The sequence below is a fragment of the Orcinus orca genome, chromosome 10 (genome assembly GCF_937001465.1).
Source record: "Orcinus orca chromosome 10, mOrcOrc1.1, whole genome shotgun sequence".
Classification (NCBI taxonomy): domain Eukaryota; kingdom Metazoa; phylum Chordata; class Mammalia; order Artiodactyla; family Delphinidae; genus Orcinus; species Orcinus orca.
In genome coordinates, this window is record NC_064568.1 from 32,779,005 (window position 1) to 32,793,623 (window position 14,619).

A 14,619-nucleotide genomic window follows, 5' to 3' on the forward strand; every position below is an offset into this window, starting at 1 on the left:
CAGGACATTTTGGGAGGCTTTCTAGAGACACAAACTCATTATAATCAGATTTTGTCATTTTAATTTACTGTTACAGCTATTTATAAGAGTGTATTATGTCTTTTGGATAACTAAGAGAAACCAATTTTCATCCTCAATGTAAGACATTTTTATATCCCCCTAAAACGCACTGCAGTTCATGGATAAGGTATCTTGAGGCTTTCAAAATGGAAAATGGAGTTTTCACCTGAGGACAGTCTTGGTTACAAGTTGTTATTAGGGAAAGTGATTGCAGACTTCGGGTATTGCCAACAGGCTAAATCCTCCTGTTCCACTCAGATGTCCTGTGGTATTCTGCCTAATGGTGGAATACAAAGATGGCCAAACCAATGTTCTGATGGCTGTTTTGATCCAGGCATTGGAAGAAGTTATGTTTTTGCAATCTGACTCTGAGTTAATGGCAACATTTGCTTCTTGTGTAGCCAAGCATGTTAATAAAGCACCCTTTCTGAAAGTGGTCTAGAGAACCGGCTTCTAGAAACAAAGAGGAATTCTCTAGAAACATATTAAGACTTAACGCTCCTAGTGTTGTAAAGAAGTTGTTCCATGAGAACGAATTTATTGTGCGTTAAGAGCATATTCTTAACTCTTTATTCTTTGCTGATAGCAAAATGTATGCACCTCGTGGTTAGATATTGTCTTACTGTTTTTTTTTTTTTTAAAGAAGTCACTTAACAATCTGGGTTTCTACTTAGGGTATAGCCTGTTGTACCCACTGAAGCAAATGGCTTTGATCAATCCCCCCCTGGTGGCTGGGCTGTGTATGGATAGATAGAGGATTATGGAGTGTTGGGAAGGGATACTTAGCTGGGCTTGTGTTTTAAGAGATGCTTAGAATTGCTTTATGTTCTCTTTTACTAATTCTATGCCTAGTTCCTTACAAAGGAAAAGAAAATTAAGGAAAAAAGAGCTTGGTTCATGCTGATTTCTCATACTCCTGGAATAAAGTTTTGGTTTACATACAGTTCTCTTAAGAAGAGAAGACTGACCCCCAAATGACTCCATCCCATGTGTTTTAAGTAAAAAAAAAAAAAAAAAAAGAGTATGAGCATTTTCATATAGTTCAAATAATAAATAATGATAAACTTCCAAATAATAAACTTCCATGGGAGAAGTCTCTACATGGAACAGAAGGGACACAGAGGAAGTGGTAATTCTATTTGTGTGCTGGCCTTGGTGCTGAGTGATGTACACGATATATTGTTCATCCCTTACAACAACCTTGAGAGATAGATACCCAGTCCACTCAGTTGCTCAAGCTGGAAATTTAGGAATTATCCTTGATTGTTCCTCTCACCCACTACATCCTATTTATAATCAAGTACTGATGATTATACCTCCACTTATATTTCACAGCCATTTGACTCCTGTCCATGTCCCCATCTAACCCCCTGGACTAGGCCACTATCATTGTTCACTTCTTTTCTGGTATCCCTGAGTCCACAGTTCCTCCTTCATCCTTTTTCTACATGGCAGCAAGGATGATACTCTTAAAAGTACATGTCATATCATGTTATTCTCCTGCTTAAAAACCTTCAATAGCTCTCTATGACTTTTACTGTGAAGTCTAAATTCCTTCCCATGATCTAATCCTTATTAATGATGCCCCTTGCTTTCCAAGCTCCAGAACACTGATTTGTCAGGTTTTCAAACATCCAATATCTTTCCTTTGCCTTTGTCTTTGTCTAAAACCCAGTTCCGTTTGCTTACTTTCCCCCTATCGGGTTCTTTCTCATCCTTGAAGTCTCTGTTTAAATACCACCTATTGAGGTCTCTGTTTAAATACCTCTGTTTAAACACCACCTTCTTTGACCTTGTAATCCAAGTAGGTCCTTCCCCTTCTATGATATTCTCTTGTCACCCTGTTTCCTTCATAGCATTCCCTATTTAATGTTTAAAATTTCCTTCCTTATTTTTAGCTTTCTTGCCCACTAGACCACAGGTAGATACTATGTCTGTCTTGTGTATCATGATTTCTTCAGTCCCTGGCACTGTGCCTGTCATGTAGTATATAAACACCTGTCGATAAACACATGTTGAATGAATAAAGAAACTGTGTCAGAGTCCAAGTTCACTTGGGTTTTACGCTATTGCCTGTTCTCTCTAGTGAGCACCTAAGGTCATTGCCATTTTCTCTGCCACCCCCCACCTTCTGTTGTACAGAGGGCTGATGTTGCTGGGGGTTGTGGTTTGGCCTGTGGAGTCTTTATAGCCTAGATCCAGTCCCACAGTTACCCCCTGACTTTAACCATCATTCATTTGCTGGTAGTTCCTAAATCTGGGTCTTCACAACATTCTTACCTCACCTGTAGCCTACATTTCCAATGCTACCTGGGCACCTTTTGACTGAGCCCCAGGTGTCTCAAACATAACTTGTACAAAACTTGAATTCATCAAATTCTCTAGTTCTCTTTCTGTGTTCCTCATCTCAAGCCAATGGCACACTTTCATCTGCTCAGTTGTCCAAGTTAGAAACCTGTGCATCTTCCTTGGGAGATTTTTCTTATTTCCAAGTCAGTCAGTAAAACCTACCACTTTGAACCTCTGTGTATCCTTTGACTCAGGGCCCTTCTTCCTCTACCTACCATCTCTGCCTTAACTCAGGTCACTGTCTTCTCTGACCTATCACTACAGCAGCCTCCTTGTGGGTCTCCCTGCTTCAGGTCAGGTCAGCTCCAGTATATCCTAAGATATCTACTGGAAATGCACGTTTGATCAAGTCACACTCTTCTTGAGCCCTTACATAGCCTCCCCATGGAGGTTGAGAGGAAGTTTCAAATCCCTTAGCACATTAGAAGGCCAGGGAAGTACATTGTACTAACTTATGCACAAGTTGTGGGGAATATATAGGGCAAGGATATGAAGAGCAAGACCTGATGTATCACTTGTACACTTTTTGATAAAGTAATGCCTGTGCTTACTCTGGTCTCTGTGCTTGCTGTTGTGTATTCAGAGAGTACAAATCTCTTGTCATGGCCCCTTCTTCTTTATGTTTTCTCTGATCTCTTTCTAGTGGTCATTTTTCATCTGTATGTACACACACACACACACACACACACACACACACACACGTGTGTTTATTTCTGTTAGTTTCTACAACGTATAATTGTAAGTATGTTTTCCTCAGGCAGCCTGGGCTCTAGAAATTGATGAGTGTTTCTAGGTGCATGTTTCAGGTTCCTAATACCTGAAGTCAGAACCCAAGCATGTCTTTGTTGTAAAGTCTTGTGAACCCAAATGCCAAGAATTTTCTGAAAAATTTGAAAGTATCTAGTTTGTCCTTTTGTTCACTGTTGCTGTCACCACCATTGTCAATAACAATTAATACTTAGCAAATGGTGAATTGTGAAATACTAGTGGATTTTGAAAATCAACTAATTGGGTCATGACAAACATGTTTTAGATAAAAAATATTAGAACAGAGCAGAGTGGAATAGAATCAGAGTTTCTCATGTTTAGTAAGTAGAGGAATTGTTTCATGAAACTTTCTGTTAAATCCATGTTGTTATAAACTGCTGTTGCCACCAGCATTGCATTCCCCATTTCTTCATGGGTACACAGCTGGACTGCATTTCCCAGATGCCCTTACATGTTTGGCCATGTGATTAAGTTTTGGCCAATGGAACAAGAGCAAAAGTGAATATACCACTTCCAGGCATGGCCTCTAGAAACCTTGACTCAACTTATCACTCAAGTTGCTTCCTGTAGTAGGAAGCCTATACTAAAGTGTATTTCAGAAAATTGCAATCGAAAAGTTTAGAAGCTTTCGTATTATTGCATTTAATTCTAATAACCATGTGAAGCAAGTACTATTACCATTCCTATTTTACAGATATTGAAGCTGAGACACAGAGAGGTTAAGTTACTTCGTCAAGGTCATGGAGCTGGAGATTAGTGGAGCCAGGATCTGAATCCAGGCCATTAGTCTACAGAGCTGGGATTTCCATCATGACCTTGTGCTCTCTCTCATGACGACGCTTGTCTCAGGCACAGGCACAGCCAACGCCAAGAGCTTTTCTCACATAGGTGACTGGAGCTCAGTTTCCAGTTATCCTTTTTCATTGTTTTGAATCTGTTTTTATAAACATGATCTCCACAGACATTGTGAAAATACCATTGTGAAATATGACTCTGAAGGCTTCAAAGTGTCGTGTTGGGGATTAGCAGTGTTATTCCCAGGGATTCTAATGTGAGTCTGGCTGCCAAAAATCCCTTCCACTGTTTTGGAAAGGACAAAGGGTGGGGGGTATAGTCCCATTTATAGGGGAGGAAGGGTAATTTCTAACATATGGCTCATGATTTACTATCTTGAAGAAACTTTTATCTGTGGCTTGGTAGCTAGGCGTCGTCAAGCCAAAGATGATGAAAGTGTTTATGAGGAATGGACTCACTAGTTCAATTATTATTTCAGGGGAATGGCCAACAGGAAAATTATACCAGTACAGTTTTTAGAAGCGAAACTCCAATTGTGTCTTTGTGGACAGCTTGATTGTTTTAGAGCAGTTTATTCAACTTCCATTATATCTTCTCAATAACTGATCTCAAGAAGTTTTAGTCTTAAGCAAGGAAGGAGGGAAGTCATCTGTCTTGTCACTCAGCAGTGAATTTAGATGGGAACTGCCTGACTGGATGTGGTTGTCTAGACTCCTTTGAGGATGGGCTGTATTTTTAATATACTTTACCTTTTTCTGCTGTTTCCTACAATGTATAGTACTGTCCTGTTTTAATTAAAGAGAACACACCGCCCCCCCCAACATATCACATTTATACACATTTATACACATTCATGGAGAACAGGTCTGGAAAGCAAGTTTATGGCAGACTGTTGATGGCATTCATCTCTGGGATTACAGGTAAATTTCACTTTTTCCCCAAGCATTATGTGAACCCCGCCCTCACCCCCCCAACCAAACCCTCCCAAAACCACTCCGCACTTTTGGCGGTGGCTCTTATGATCAGCATTTCTTTTTTAAATGTACGCCCCCTCCACCCAAAGCTGCTTACCAGCTGTAGTGGGACATGCGGACATCAGAGTTAAGTGTCAATTCAAGGCCTGTCTCCTTTGCTCCAAGCTGGGTACTTCAGGTGAGTGCCTCAGTTTCCAGATCTGCATTTTACAATGGGAATAATGCAGGTTACCCTGTGAGGATTAGAAATGCAGTAATGCCTGTCAGCAGTTGGCAGGGGGCCTGCCCGAGTAGGGGTTCAGTAAACAGCAGCTGTTGTTATTTTTCTGGACACGTCAGTGTGGCTTGCTTGTCCCTCACATTGCCCCTCTCCTCTCCGTGCTCATGGCCCCCCTTCTCTGCCAGCCCCCATTTCCTCAGTTATTGAAATAGTTCCCAATGATCCAGCTTCCTTGAACTCCCCAAGTTAAGGAAGTCAACTAGACTTAGCAAACAGTGGTGAGTATCAGCAGTGGGCAGGCACTGTGGAGTTATGTTGGGGATTGGGGGGCCACCTTCTCCACTTTCCCAGGGCCCCCCGGAAGACATATACATACACATGCAGAAAGAATATTGCAGAGAGCTAGGTAATAATGGCTAAGAGCACAGGCAAGGAATTGAATCTGAACAGTATTATTGTAGGCCACTTAGTTCCTCGGTTTCCTTGCCTGTGAAATGGAAAAAATTCTGAAGATTGAAGGGTACAGAACATGTACAGTTTAGCACCGTACCTAGTATATGGAAACTACTCTAAAATGTTAGCTATTGTTATCTGCGTTCTAATGGAAATAAAAGCAAAGTGCAGGACAAGAAGGAAGAATTAATATGTGTGTGTGTGTGTGTGTGTGTAGCCTCCTGCAGTACATGGGATTTGAACTCTGCCTTTGAGAGACTGCAATGAATGAAGGGTGTATGATAGAAAGGACAACCTGGGGACTATGTTGGGAGGAGTGTGGATGGATGAATGTGACCGTAATGGCGGGATATTGGGGCGGTTATGGTGGGGCATGAAATCAGAGGGTGATGTGTAGCTTCTTTCTGGGAAATGGCTTCTGCCTTAGGTTTGAGACCATGTTGTCAATTTACTTCATCTACCCATCCATCTGTCTCTCCCTTATCTGAGCACTTAGCCTAGTCATTTTATCTCTCTGGGCCTTAGACCCCTCATCTGTAAAGTGAGGATAATCACAGGACTTCGGGGAGTTGTGGTTGAGGGCTGTGTGAGAGAGGTGCTTGGTAATGGATGTTAGGTGCTCTTGTTTGGGCCATGTGCTAGAGAGTGTGCTGTGTGCTAGGGGTTAGGTAACTACTCAGAGTGTGCCCTCAGACAGTTTGCTGTGTAGCTCTTAGACTGGACCTTCTGAGGAGTACAGCTTGCCTCTTGGTTTCACCTTGCTGCCAGCTTGCTCAACAAGCCCTCTGCAACGGCCTCCCATTTACCAGCTCTGCCTGTGAATGAACTCCACATGTGACCCATCATTGCCTTTCTGCCTAGGCTGCTTCTCACCTGTTACACTTTCCCAAAGGGACCATCTGCCATCTTGGGGGCATCCTATTCTTGTGACCATTCCTGTCCCCTCCCAGGGTGCATGCCCCTTTTCCAGCTTCCTGCCTCTCCTGCCCTTCCTGCATTGGCTTGTCCTAATGCCCTCCGAACTCCAGATGGTCATGAGGAGTGGGTCGCACCATTAAATAAATGTTAAATAGCCAACATTTATTGAACTGTGTTCCAGGTACCCTTCTAGGCACCACCGCATACTGGCTTTATACCTGTTAGCTTATTTCATCCTTGTAACAAATGGGACGGGTGCAGTTCTTGTTCCCATTTATAGATGAGGCCATGAGGCACAGAGAGGTCTCCATCCTATCTGAGGTTTTACAGCTGGTTGGTGGTAAAGCCTGAAGTGTTTGCAAATCAGATGTCCAAAAATCAGTTATTTATATGTTTTACAGGAGGAAGAGACTACTCTTCTTAGAGATATGAAAAAAATTCTAAAATCTCAAAAATTTTTTTTCAGGTACAGTCATTAGGAATCTCTGGCAGTATTAATAATTTTGTTACTCAGCCTCATACTTGAAAGGGAGTTGCCTGGCTAAAGTGTAAGATTCATGCTGGAGATGAGCCATTTTGAGATGTGCACGAGTGCCACCTGCCTCAGTTCTTTGATTTGTGCTTGTTGTCACGTATGTCAGTCCTTTTGTTTCAGTTTTCCACTAGTTTTAATACAATAACAAAGGCAAATGCAATAAAACATTCTAGAGTTGCACAGAATCTGCTGCAGAGAAAGACTAGATGGTGAGGATTTTGAGCAGATTTAGGGTTGACTTGCAAGCAGCACCAACAGGTTTTGTTCACCATCTGAAACCCTAAAATTCTGATTGAGTGCATGCATGGTGGTTTAAAAGGCTCCATCTGTGATGCCTGAAAGCCAAATGTTTGCAAGTCCCACAGGGGAAGCCAAGGAGCACCTGTGTCTAGGGCACTTCTCTTGGGGGTGGGGGGAATTGGCCCTGGGCTCATTCATGTGAGCCTACCTTGTCCCACATGGGACAGTGTCACACCATTTCTGATTCAGGAGCATCTTTGCTTGATGCAAAACAGCTCACAGTGGCTGAAATGGCTGACTAATTTTTGGCTGCTTTAGAAGATGGGTAAGGCTGGATGGACTCTGCCATTGTCAGATTGCTTGCATGTGGAATGGCCAGTTCTTGGCACCATGTTTTAGGAATGAGATTAGAAGCTGGAGGTTTTCCAGGGAAGGGTCATCAGGGTGGTTCTTATTTGGGCTCTTACGTTCTACCAAGAATGGCCAAAGGACCTGGAGATATTTCAGGTAGAGAAGAAAATTCCATAAGAGATAGACGTGGCCTGGCTTCCCTTACTTGGGGTGCCTTCTTATGAAAAGGAGCTAGGTTTGTTCTGTGGAAGTTGCATGTCAAGAGTTGACTGAGCTTTTAAAGAATGATAGCTGTGGGTCAGAATCTCAGCTTTGCTTCTCAGTGGTCTGATCTTGGGTTGCTCCATTATCCTCTCTGAGGCTTGGGTTTCCTCATGACAAGTGAGGATAAGATTTGTGCTTATCTCCCAAGTTTGGGTTGAGGGTGAGATGAGGTATTTTATGTCATGTACTTAGCACAGTGCTTGGGAAATGTCAAGACCTCGCTGAATGGCCAGCATGGGTGTTATTAAATTCTGTGTAATGAAGAACCACACCAGATGGAGGAGAGTCAGAGGGAGCAGATTTTGAGTTAACATATGTAAAGAAAACTTTCCAACTATCAGAGTTGCTTCGTGGAGTTGTGACTGCCCAGATGTAAAAATTTCAAACTTCAGCTCAGTGACCCACATCAGGGATAGGAAGAGATTCACACTGTGAGTGAGAAGCTGCACCAGCTAGTTCCTATGGTGCTTTCCGATTCTATGAGCCCTCAGTATCTTACACTATAAGGTTTTACTACAGATGGGTGTTTGAAATGAAAATGTTGCAAAAGAAATACTGTGTCCTTTTCTTGTAAAAATGTCACCACCACTACCACAGTGTGTTCCCTTCGTGGTCCAAAGTATGGCGTGTGTTTCCAGCCAGGGTAGTCTTCTGCGGAGGAGCCGCCCTCTCCTCCTGTGACATGCAGCCATCTGGACCGTGGGGGTGTGCAGGGAACATGCTGTTGATTCATATGCCATCCCCTGCTGGCATCTCTAAAATGGGCCCTCTGGTTAGAGCTGTGAAGCAAGCCAGGCCCTCCCTCCCCCACGCCTTCTCCAAGTACTTGAGAAAGAAAGGGACATGACAAAAAGTGTATAAAGATCCAAGAATGTGGAAAGATGGTTGGGTGGTCCCTGAGGGTAACTGGACAGAAAGCCAGTGACTTTCTTCAATCCAGTTTTAGAATCTGTGACCAGAAGTATGATACCCAGAATTATGGCTCTCAAATGACATTTTAAGGTGGCCTGGAGTTCCCAGAAGGTGCTTTAGGGATCCCTGCAATGGAGTGGGTGGGCTCCAGGTCTTTCCTCTCCTCCCACCCCATCAGTCACAATAGATCCACTTTCTTCCACTTCTTTGTTCTCTTCTTGAACCACTCTCCCAACAGGTGTTTGCATGGCTGGCTCCTGCTCATCCTCCAGGTCTTAGCTTGAATGTTTCCCACTGTGGGAGTTCTTCCCTGATCACTAGATTAAAGTTAAGGGGTGGCTAGTGGGAAGCAGCCGCATAGCACAGGGAGATTAGCTCGGTGCTTTGTGACCACCTAGAGGGGTGGGGATAGGGAGGGTGGGAGGGAGACGCAAGAGGGAGGATATTTGGGAATATATGTATACGTATAGCTGATTCACTTTGTTATAAAGCAGAAACTAACACACCATTGTAAAGCAATTATACTCCAATAAAGATGTTTTAAAAAAAAAGAAATTTAAGGGGGATGATAACAGGGAAAAATAAAGTACCTTAACTGATACTACAGTTCAGAGCTAAAGAATTAGAAATTTGACCACATGTTCAGCATGGCTCTGGATCGTAAATTTCCCTCCCCCATTACCTCCATCACAGCATCCATTTATTGCTGTTGTTGGTACAGCACTTACCTTCTGTATATATTTGCGGTTTTTAGTTTGTTTCTTTTCCTATTTCTTCTGTCTCTCTTACCAGACAGTAAGCCTCATGATGGCAGGGACAAATCTGTTTAACTTCCTCCCTATCTCTAGGATCTGTCACACTGTCTGAAACATACTAGATGCTCAATTTTATCGTCTGTGTGTGATGTAGAATTTTGTTTGGGAACAAAAAAAACTTTTACTGTTAAAATGAAAGTTTTAAAGCCAGTTATCTAGAATAGAAGAAATGGAATCCAGCCCTACTCACTCTGTGCTGGTTCACACCAAAGCTGGAGTTCTGTGCACGACCTCTGAATCATGAACTATAGCAGATGCTAATTCTGCCTGGCTCAGACCCCCTGGCCTCCCATTTACTGGGCAGGTGTGCCCATCTTCCAGTAGCTGTGGGTGCTGCTGCCAAGACTCATACCTGTGATCTTTCCTAGAGGTGTGCCTTCATGTGGTTAGAGTTGCCATACTTCCTCCTGTCCAGAAGTGTCCAGGTAGCCCCCATGCAGTGACTAGAGCAGAGTTACAGAAGCTCAGTAAAGAAGCTGGAGTCAAGTGGGGTAAATTCTGGGGCAGAGGGGGCTCCCCAGAGCTCCTGCGGGCTTAGGCTTAATTTTCTTTCTTTTTTAAAAAAATAAGATACAGCACAATATGATATGCGGTTTCAGGTGTACTACATAGTAATTTGACATTTGCATACACTATGAAATGATCACCACAATAAATCTGGTAAGCATCCGTCCTCATACAAAGCTATTACAATATTATTGATCATATTCCTTTTGCTGTGTGCTCTGTCCCTGTGGCTTATTTTATAGCTGGAGGTCTATGCTTTTTAATTCCCTTCACCTGCTTCACTTCTACTCCTACCCAGCTCCCCTCTGGCAACCATATTCTCTGTATCTATGTCTCTTTTCGTTTGCTTTGTTTTTTGGATTGCACATATAAGTGAGATCGTACGAGATCATCTCTGTATGACTTATTTCACTTAGCACAATACCTTCCAGGTCCATCCATGTTGTTGCAAATGGCAAGATGTCACTTTTTTTGGCTAACATTTCATTGTATATTTATACCACATCTTCTTTATCCATTCATCTATTGATGGATGCAGGTTGCTTTCATATCCTGACTATTGTAAATAAAGTTGCAGTGAACACTGGGGTGTATATATCTTTTTGAATTAGTGTTTTTGCTTTTTGTGTGTGTGGGGGGTAAATATCCAAAAGTAAAATTGCTGGATCATATGGCAGTTCTATTTTTAGTTTTTTGAGGGACCTCCATATCGTTTTCCACAGTGGATGCATCAGTTTACAATTCCACCAACAGTGCACAAGGGTTTCCTTTTCTTCACATTCTCACCAATGCTTGTTATTTGTTTTCTTTTTGTTGATAGCCATTCTGACAGGAGTGAGGTGATACCTCCTTGTGGTTTTGATTTGTATTTCTCTGTTGGTTAGTGATGTTGAGTATCTTTTCATGTGTCTGTTGGCCATCTGCCTGTCTTCTTTGGAAAAACGTCTATTCAGGTCCTCTGCCCAGTTTTAAATCAGGTTGTTTTTTGATGTTGGATTGTACGAGTTCTTTGTATATTTTGGATATTAATCCCTTATCAGATATATCATGTGCAAATATCTTCTCCCATTCAGTAGGCAGCCTTTATGTTTTCTTTTTTTTTAATAGTTATTTGTTTATGTATTATTTATTTTGGCTGTGCTGGGTCTTAGTTGGGGCACATGGGATCTTCACTGCAGCATGTGGGCTTTTTTTTTTTTTTTAATTAGAGTATAATTGTTTTATAATACTGTGTTAGTTTCTGCTAACAGAACAGAGTGAATCAGCTATATGTGTACATATATCCCCTCCCTCTGGAGCCTCCCACCCATCCCACCTCTCTAGGTCATCACAGAGCACCGAGCTGAGCTCCCTGTGCTATACAGCAGCTTCCCACTAGCTACTATTTTACACATGATAGCGTATATATGTCAGTGCTACTCTCTCAGTTCATCCCACCCTCTCCTTCCCACCCTGTGTCCACAACTCCATTCTCTACATCTGTGCCTCTTCTCCTGCACTGCAAATAGGTTCATCAGTATAATTTTTCTAGATTCCATATATATGCGTTAATATACGATATTTGTTTTTCCTTTTTCTGGCTTACTTCACTCTGACAGATTCTAGGTCCATCCACCTCACTACAAATGACACAATTTCATTCCATTTTTATGGCTGAGTAATATTCTATTGTATATATGTATCACATCTTCTTTATCCATTCCTCTGTTAATGGACATTTAGGTTGTTTCCATGTCCTAGCTGTTGTAAATAGGACGTCAATGAACATTGTGGTGTGTGTGTCTTTTTTTTCCCACATGTTTATTGAAGTATAATTGCTTTACAATGTTGTGTTAGTTTCTGCTGTACAACAAAGTAAATTAGCTATACGTATATATATCCCCATATCCCCTCCCTCTTGAGCCTCCCTCCCACCCTCCCTATCCCACCCCTCTAGGTGGTCACGAAGCATCGAGCTGATCTCCCTGTGCTATGCAGCTGCTTCCCACTAGCTATCTATTTTACATTTGGTAGTGTATATATGTCAGTGCTACTCTCTCACTTCTCCCAGCTTCCTCTTCTGCCCCTGTGTCCTCAAGTCCATTCTCTATGCCTGTGTCTTTATTGCTGCCCTGCCACTAGGTTGATCAGTACCGTTATTTTAGATTCCATATATATGTGTTAGCATACAGTATTTGTTTTTCTCCTTCTGACTTACTTCACTCTGTATGACAGACTCTAGTTCCGTCCATCTCACTACAAATAACTCAATTTCATTCCTCTTCATGGCTGAGTAATATTCCATTGTATACATGTGCCACATCTTCTTTATCCATCCATCTGTCGATGGACATTTAGGTTGCTGCCATGTCCTGGCTATTGTAAATAGTGCTGCAGTGAACATTGTGGTACATGTATCTTTTTGAATTATGTTTTTCTCAGGGTATAATGCCCAGTAGTGGGATTGCTGGGTCATAATGTAGTTCTGTTTTTAGTTTTGTAAGGAACCTCCATACTGTTCTCCACAATGGCTGAATCAATTTACATTCCCACCAACAGTGCAAGAGGGTTCCATTTTTTCCACACTGTCTCCAGCACTTACTGTTTGTAGATTTTTTGATGATGGCCATTCTGACTGGTATGAGGTGATGCCTCATGGTAGTTTTGATTTGCATTTCTCTAGTAATTAGTGAGGTTGAACATCTTTTCATGTGTTTGTTGGCCATCTCTAGGTCTTCTTTGGAGAAGTGTCTATTTAGGTCTTCTGCCCTTTTAAAAAAATTTGTTTTTATTTACTTATTTTCAGTTTTGGCTGCATTGGGTCTTCGTTGCTGCGTGCAGGCTTTCTCTAGTTGAGTCGAGTGGGGGCTACTCTTCACTGTCGTGGCTTCTCTTGTTGTGGAGCATGGGCTCTAGGCGTGTGAGCTTCAGTAGTTGTGGCACGCGAGGTCAATAGTTGTGGCTCACGGGCTCTAGAGCTCAGGCTCAGTAGTGTGACACACAGGCTTAGTTACTCCGTGGCATGTGGGATCGTCCCGGACCAGGGATCAAACCCATGTCCCCTGCATTGGCAGGCAGATTCTTAACCACTGTGCCACCAGGGAGTTCCATTCTGCCCATTTTTTGATTGGGTTGTTTGTTTTTTTGTTATTGACTGCATGAGCTTCTTCTATATTTTGGAGATTAATCCTTTCTCTGTTGCTTCGTTTGCAAATACTTTCTCCCATTCTGAGGGTTGTCTTTTCATCTTGTTTATGGTTTCCTTTGCTGTGCAAAAGCTTTTAAGTTTCATTAGGTCCCATTTATTTATTTTTGTTTTTATTTTCATTACCCTACGAGGTGGGTCAAAAAGAATCTTGCTGATATTTATGTCAAAGAGTGTTCTTCTGCCTATGTTTTCTTCTAAGAGTTTTATAGTGTCTGGCCTTACATTTAGGTCTTTAATTCATTTTGAGTTTATTTTTGAGTTTTGTTTTGGTATTAGGAAGTGTTCTAATTTCATTCTTTTACATGTAGCTATCCAGTTTTCCCAGAACCACTCATTGAAGAGGCTGTCTTTTCTCCATTGTATATTCTTGCCTCTTTTGTCAAAGATAAGGTGACTGTATGTGCGTGGTTTTATCTCTGGGCTTTCTGTCCTGTTCCATTGATCTGTATTTCTGCTTTTGTGCCAGTACCATACTGTCTTGATTACTGTAGCTTTGTAGTATAGTCTGAAGTCAGGGAGCCAGATTCCTCCAGCTGCATTTTTCTTTCTCAAGATGGCTTTGGTTATTTGGGGTCTTTTGTGTTTCCATACAATTTGTAAATTTTTTGTTCTAGTTCTGTGAAAAATGCCACTGGTAATTTGATAGGATTGCATTGAATCTGTAGATTACTTTGGGTAGTATAGTCATTTTCACATTATTGATTCTTCCAATCCAAGAACATGGTATATCTCTCCATCTGTTTGTGTCATCTTTTATTTCTTTCATCAGTGTCTTACAGTTTTCTGAATAGAGGTCTTTTGCCTCCTTAGGTAGGTTATTACTAGGTATTTTATTCTTGTGCTTGCAGTGATAACTGGGATTCTTTCCTTAATTTCTCTTTCTGATCTTTCGTTGTTAGTGTATGTGAATGTGAGAGATTTCTGTGCATTAATTTTGTATCCTGCTACTTCACCAAATTCATTGATTAGCTCTAGTAGTTTTCTGGTGGCATCTTTAGGATTTTCTATGTATAGTATCATGTCATCTGCAAACAGTGACAGTTTTACTTCTTTTCCAATTTGTATTCCTTTTATTTCTTTTTTTTCCCTCTGATTGCCATGGCTAGGACTTCCAAAACTATGTTGAATAATAGTGGGACCCTTGTTTTGTTCTGATATTACAGGAAATGGTTTCAGTTTTCCACCATTGAGAATGATGTTTGCTGTGGGTTTGTCATATTTGGCCTTTATTGTGTTGAAGTAGGTTCCCTCTATGCCTACTTTCTGGAGAG

The 14,619-nt window shown here is 41.7% G+C and overlaps 1 protein-coding gene across 5 annotated transcripts in view; it reads left to right on the forward strand.

The window, feature by feature from the left end:
• ERC2 (ELKS/RAB6-interacting/CAST family member 2) overlaps positions 1-14,619 on the forward strand; it is a 962,057-nt gene that overhangs the window by 240,373 nt on the left and 707,065 nt on the right. The gene's annotated exons all lie outside the window — the stretch shown is intronic.